The sequence below is a fragment of the Pinus tabuliformis genome, chromosome 3_2 (genome assembly GCF_031772625.1).
Source record: "Pinus tabuliformis cultivar Carrire ecotype Pingquan chromosome 3_2, CPIR1, whole genome shotgun sequence".
Classification (NCBI taxonomy): Eukaryota; Viridiplantae; Streptophyta; class Pinopsida; order Pinales; family Pinaceae; genus Pinus; species Pinus tabuliformis.
Window position 1 is genome coordinate 859,863,492 of NC_142302.1, and position 5,428 is coordinate 859,868,919.

The following is a 5,428-nucleotide window of genomic DNA, read 5'->3' on the forward strand; positions in this document are numbered from 1 at the left end:
AAGATGGTAAATTGTAAAATCTCCATTCTAAAATAAATCCCAACTATTAAATACCTATAAATTAAATAATATGTGAGAAGTTAGAATTAATTTATATCACGGTTAAGACAACTTCCAAACTATGAAGTCTGACATAAATGTCAAAATGAAGTACAGCCACCAGCATTTTACGATATGCTTTTTGGACATCCCATATCAAAACGCCGTTCCCTAAGCTTGATAGAGGCTTCTGGCCGGAGAAATCAATGTATTTTTATGGAATCCTAATTTTCCATTATATGATTTTCGTTACTTGTTTGTAAATTTTAGTAATATCTGTGCGGTTTAGTGCAAAGGCAAACCTTGATTGACCTGGCTACTTTTAAGAGAGGGTGTTAGAGGAATCACCACACTACAGTGAATCCATAATTTCCACTTTTTGAAATCCTAGTTACAGTTTTAGAAAGTTTTACTAATACCTAAATTTTAGTGTGACTGCAAACCTCTTCACCTCGCCCAAAAGTGTCTGAGACATTAGACTACGGCCCGTTCAGGTAGTTGCTTAAGTGAAAAATAAAACTGTTATTTACTTGCACATGGTGGATTAAGAACCCGATTTAATGTCGGTAAACTGTGTTGAGGTCATTGTCCTGGCTACTTGTGTTTAGCTGAACTTTCGGCTTAAAATATCAGAGTCGTACTAAATTGGCGTACCAAGACTGTTCTCTGGTCGGCTTAAAACATGACAGTCGTACTAAATTGGCCCACCAAGAGCGTTCTCTGTAAGACCAGAGACGGGCGTTTTACAGAAATTGAAAGGCAAAATCTGTTAGAAATTTCAGGACGCAACTCATAATTGGACGTTCTCAGTTGCCGGGAAGGCCGGGCCACTGCACGAAGCCATCCTTAAAAGCTCGTCTTCGTATCTCTTGATTGACATAGCCGCCCCAATTTTTCTAATATTTTAAGTCGGTATTCTGAGTTTCAGAGGGACAGCTAAGTTAATTGCGATGGCTAATTTTGATTCGAGACTTGGCCAATCTGAGCCAAACAGTTTGCAGTACATGAACCAAGGGATCCAACCATTTGCACTTTTGGACTCTCTTATTCTGGAGGAGGATGCAGGTGATCAAAACAGTTTTAATACCCTCAACCTGGTAGTACCCCACATGAATATGGGCGCTCTTCCTGGAGTAACCCACTATGCATCCAGGGAATTCCTTCCGATCACAATTCTAGTGTTATCCAAACCCACGAGCCTCTTCCGATAATGTAAGTGTTTGTTTAATGTCAGTGTTTTGTTTAATTTTCATTTCGAGTTTTGAAAGCGCCGAAAGGGAATACAAATTTCTAAGTGGTAGCCTTTAGGTAGGTGTTAGGTCTGAGATCTATCTATTTAGGTTTCCTGGGGTAAAAGCTTTATTTTCAGATAATAAGGTTTAGATTTTCATCCCCAAAAGTTTCAAATGTGTAATGAAATTTTATTAGATATACACTAAGAATCTTTCAAATATATTATAGATGGTGGAATGAATTTATAGAATGTTTAAATATCTAATAAATTAAAATTAAATGGGATTCTAATATAAATGAATCGTGACACCTGATGTTGGTTTCATTAATAAGTACGAGTTTGAATGTCTTCGTTTCATGCGTTTGAAATTACTTGATTTATGATTTGAGAATTATTTAATAGACTTTATATGTGGTAAATTATCTAGTATTTATGTTATACTGATCAAATTTTTATATAACAGTACACCCATCACTACAGTGTCCGCTAAACTGGGATTCCAATCCCAATTTAAATTAATAGTTATACCTGAATCGTTTCTAGACTGATTCCGAGTTTAAAATTAATTTATGAACAGACCATGGAACATGTATTTAGTCATGAGTTAATGGTTATATTTTATACCTGTAGAGCAAATGTCTTAAGTCATTGATTTGACTGCCATATTATATAATTGAACAGGAGTCCTGCGAATAATAACAGGAAAAGAAAGGCCGAACAAGCTGTCAAATATTCCTTTCTGACCAGATCCGAAACTGATATTCTTGATGACGGTTACAAAATTATGTTACCAGAAACGGGACGGTTGCCACCGTTCCCCGTAAAAAACGTGTAAGAAACGGAAACCAGACGGAAACGCCGTTTTCTACGGTTATTTTAGCTAACGGGTGCATATGTTTTATGGGAAATCGTGGTAGTTCGCTCTTTTGCATGTCATTCTCAGCCCTGTATTTTCACTCTTTATTGTAGATTTCACTCATGTATTCATTCAATAACTTAGAGGCTTATGTCAAGTATATAGAAAGTTGATCATTTCTGTACTATTGTCCCTTTTTAGTTGATTTGTTTTCCTTTAACATGTATATTGTTAAAATTTATAGTTTAAACACTATTCTATATGTGGCTCAAGAAATTCACATTTAATTGCAAATTCTATTTATTGTTTATATATATATATATATCTAATTATTTGAAATTTTTTTTTAAGGAAACAATAATTAGCTGAAAGCGCAAAATGCATAAAAATGTATACACTTAATTGATTAGGAGGCATAAGAATGTATATATTTAATAGTCAATTTGCTAAGCATCAGTTTCTCATTTAAATTATTTAGGTTTTTAATAAAATTTGGGCTGGAAATTTAGTTGAAACTATATTGAAAATTGAAACTAATGTTGTATTTTTTATTTTTATTTTCATTTTCTCTCTCCTCTTTTCTTGAGTGCGAAACCTCCCAACTCCGTTTTTCGTACCGCTTTCTTTTCTCGTTTCGTTTTCCTTTCTCGTTTCTAGTAACATAGTTACAAATGGCGCAAGTACGGCAGGAAATTTTTGAAGAACAGCCCCAATCCGAGGTGTTTATGTTATACAAAGCCTTTTGTTCAAATTATGGTGAGTAGGCCTAGTTACTTACTTCACATGTCCTGACTGCATACTCAATTGTTCGCCTGCAGGAACTACTTTAGATGCGCGCATAGTATGTGTGATGTTAAGAAAACTGTGGAACGTGACGCGCATGATAATGGAATAGTGATAACTACTTACCTGGGAAAACACAATCACGGGAGTCCATCTGTAGTGTACTATATTGGAAATTCTGAAGCCGTCCATGCCGAGCTACCAGCTCGTCAGTAGAGCCTGTTTCAACTCCGCAATTACATTTCTGAGTTTTTTTGAACTACTACAAACGAATTATTATCTGCAAGTTATTTAAGAGTATAATTCATAGGAGTAGAATACGTGTGCTTTTTGAGATTTAGTTTAAGAGTATAATTCAGAGGGATAGAATATGTATTTTTTTTGGTAAATTTAGTAGTGAAATAGTTGCTCTGAAGTGGATCTATTGTTTTACAAATTGAAAATTTTATACACCAATTTAATGTTTGATTTGGCTTCACCTTAAAATTGGATAATAATAATAATAATATTTTTTAATAAAAAATCCATAAAAGATAATCTTATTAACTAGCTTAAAACCAGCCAATATAATTCTTCTTCATTACAACATGAATTAATAATAATATATGTTAATAAATAATCAAACTGGATAACTTTTATGGTTATCATATTTAACTAATTATTGTGTGCATGAAATATAACATTTTTATTTGTGATGAAATTCGATTATAAAATTTTACTTGCTATTGTTATTTGTTATTATCTAAAATGCTTTTTAAATGTACAAATAAATTGAGTTTCTTAAATTTTTTGACATAAGGCGATTCAAATTTATATATTATGATACCTAAGAAATGTTTGAATAAAAGAATATTGTTCCAAAGTATTTTGTAGGTGTAATTGATAGAGCATCAACAAATTTTCAGAATAATTTGATCAGCAAAGCTCTTATGAGATGAAGCATTTACTGAGTTTCTGAATTTCTTCAAAAATATTGTGATGGTTATATCAAGGTCTTTTCTTCTAAAGGGGGCGAATAAAGCTTCTGTCACATCGATGCCGGAATAGGGTCTTCATGAGCTAGAGTGGTAATAGTAGAATGGAGAACGGGCATCTCCAATAGCAAATTTGCGAAACTGGATAGTGACCTGCAGTTCTTTGATTTTCACTTATTATCCCCGCGCATTGTTAGTTTCCAATTATTGCCGGTGTACGTTCCTTCTGGAATCTGTACAACAGATTGTGAGAATCCATAGAATGTGCAGTGGCTAACATATTGACAAACTCTCAAAAGAGCTTAATCCTAACTTTTATATTTGTGTAGGATTCTCTTCATTTTCACTACCACCATGCCAATGTTTACATGAATGTGACAGACAACATTGAGAGGATGAAATTTGCTGATGTCATCATTTCTAGATCTAGGTATGGAAGATAAAAAAATATTTGAACATCGCTTTACTCGAGATAGCAGTACACTAATGTAACACTTTACCATACTGAACTAGTCCCTAATTCGAATTATTTTATAGTTGTACATACTAAATGAAGATTTAATTGGAATTATTCTTTCCAGAATTTTACGATTTCCAAAAAAAAAATTGAAAAGCAAAAGGATAAATACAATCTATATTAATTTATATAATTGAAATATTAAAAATGTTATTTTTTATTGAACGAGTATTGATATGATACACTTTTTTTATCTTATAGGTTTCTCCAACTTCTTAAGAAATTTTCATTACGAAGAAAGATATGAAGATATTTTTCTACAATAAAACTGAGAATTACTGCTCTATATGGTCTTCCGTATCGTTGCCATTACTTCTTAATCATATTCGTTCTTCAGCACCACTGCCATTGCTACCTATTGACTCTGTGTTATAAAAAATTTTGTGGACCCTCTAGGCAAACTCATGCAATAGTCTACGCCACCTGGCAATTGCATATTCGCAGTGTAGAGTGTTCGACATCTGTAATGGGCGATTGCTTCGCGCTGTGTTTATCTAGGGTTTGGGTTGATACATCTCGAGCTTCGCTCGAATTTCGGAAGGTGGCCGTCAACGGGGACACTGCATGCCCGTTATTCTTACGGGATGCTTAGAGGATGCCATTTGAATTCGGATTTTGGTTTTCGTTGCAAAACGAGTGAGGGATAGGAATATTGTATCCTTTCAAACTTTTTCAATTTGCTAAGTTATTGGCATGTGTGTTTTTAACAAGTAATTGGATATATTTCATGGTGATAATGGACAAATTTGATTTTATTACGAGTAATTGGATATATTTCATGGTGATATTGGAGAAATTTCATTTTATTAATATTTTTTTGGTGAGTTATTTTGATTTACCATATTTTATTTTTAAAAAATAATAATAATTCTGTTTTTTTAATAAAAAAAATTGATTTAGTTAACACAATAGTTCAATTCACGGGAATCTCAATTTTATTTTCCTTTATTAATTTTTCATGTTTTTCTTATATCCATTATGGGTTAGTATTAACCAATTATGAAAAGGTTCGAAGTTGAAATTTT

At 33.0% G+C, this 5,428-nt stretch overlaps 1 pseudogene; it reads left to right on the forward strand.

Annotated features, from left to right (window-relative positions):
- The first annotated feature begins 721 nt into the window (after positions 1–721).
- LOC149183377 (uncharacterized) lies at positions 722–4,995 on the forward strand (annotated as a pseudogene).
- Positions 4,996–5,428: the final 433 nt, after the last annotated feature.